Source organism: Brassica oleracea, chromosome C1 (genome assembly GCF_000695525.1).
Source record: "Brassica oleracea var. oleracea cultivar TO1000 chromosome C1, BOL, whole genome shotgun sequence".
Classification (NCBI taxonomy): domain Eukaryota; kingdom Viridiplantae; phylum Streptophyta; class Magnoliopsida; order Brassicales; family Brassicaceae; genus Brassica; species Brassica oleracea.
Window position 1 is genome coordinate 33369833 of NC_027748.1, and position 1683 is coordinate 33371515.

A 1683-nucleotide genomic window follows, 5' to 3' on the forward strand; every position below is an offset into this window, starting at 1 on the left:
ACGAAGATGCATGGTTATGGGATGGGACCGGGTTCGGAATGGTCCATGGAGAATTGGCCGTGCTCGCCGGGCGAACTGATCCGCGGCACGATCGAGCTCGCTGGGCGAGCTGGGCCGTGTCACGGCCGAGCTCACCAGCGACTCAACCGACAACACGGCCGTGCTCGCCGGCGAGCTGGCTCGTGTCGCGGCCGTGCTCGCCGGGCGAGCTGCCCCGTGTCATGGCCGAGCTCGCCGGCGACTCGACCCGCAACACGGCCGTGCTCGCCGGGTGAGCTGGCTTGTGTCGCGGCCGTGCTCGCCGGGCGAGCTGGCCCGTGCCACGGTCGAGCTCGCCGGCGACTCGACCGGCAACACGGCCGTCCTCGCCGGGCGAGCTGGCTCGTGATGCGGCCGAGCTCTCTGGGCGATCTATTTCGGCTGTTCGTTTTCTCGGCTTTTGAAGTTTTGACCGAGATTCGGTTTTTCTGAGGACTTTCGGACATCGATTCCGTCGTGGCCGATTTTGACCCCAACAATAGTCATCGCGTCTTTTTTTGTTGGGTTGTTGAAAGGAAAAGTCTGGATAAAACTGATCTGGTAATGTGAAGTGGTCTACCGGTTGATTCCCGTCGAGGGACGTGTGATAGTGTTCATCGGTCGTCGGTGACTCATTGGAATCGATCGATGAAGCAGTGTGAGTGTCGATCGATTCTGAGTACTCTGTTTCGTACTCTGCTCCATAATGGCATGCTGCAATATAGCCAAGATCATTTCCAAGCTCCACGAGGTTGACCTGTTGTCTCACAACTCGAACTAGGTCATAGTGGACGTCTGGATTTATCAGTGCCAGACACAATTTGTTGGTGTTCATGTCACATACAGCTCCTACTGTAGCCGGGAAAGCTCTTCCAAGCAGAAGTGAAGAGTTCCAGTTAAGCTTGATGCCCAGGACATGAAAATCTACTGGGACAAGGGCATTACCAATCTGTACCTCAAGGTCTCTTATGATGCCTCCTGAGCTTCTTTCTGAAAGGTCCACGAAGTTGAAAGATTCTGATGAGGGCTCTATTTTCAGACCCAGCTGGTCTGCCATAACCTTAGGTAGTATGCTGACTGATGCTCCTGTGTCACAAAGTGCATGGGGAAATTCAATACCCTTCACCACACATGGTATTGCGAACTTCCCAGGATCACTATTCATCTTCAATGTGATCCTTAGTTTCATCATTTCCCTGACATGATGAAACATTCTCCTAATGTCCTCCTCAGTCTCCTTAGTCTCTCTGAAGAACATCCACAACCGGTGTGTGTAATAAACTTCACTAAAAGGTTTCTCCACTGGGATTCTGAGGACTCTCTTAGTGAAACCATCCATCTCCTTCTCATTAGCTTACCTCTTAAGGTTCTTAGGAATCTTCTCCTTTCTTTTTCTTAACCTTCTTCCTTCAGTTGCCTCATCAACTTTCATAGGCTCTGGTGTAGTTTCTGAAGGGTTGGTTGTAGGTTATGGTGGGTTTGCTAAAGGTTTAGGTGGTGGTCTGAGTGCGTTGATTCGGTCACTATCAATAGATGGTAATCGCATTCGGTAGGTGAGAGGTGCCCGTCGATCGATGAGAGGTGAGGGGGGTCGATCAATATCAGTCTCTCTCTGTCGGTCGACTGCTGGCTCATGCCGTCAATCGATTTTGACGTAGAAAGGGG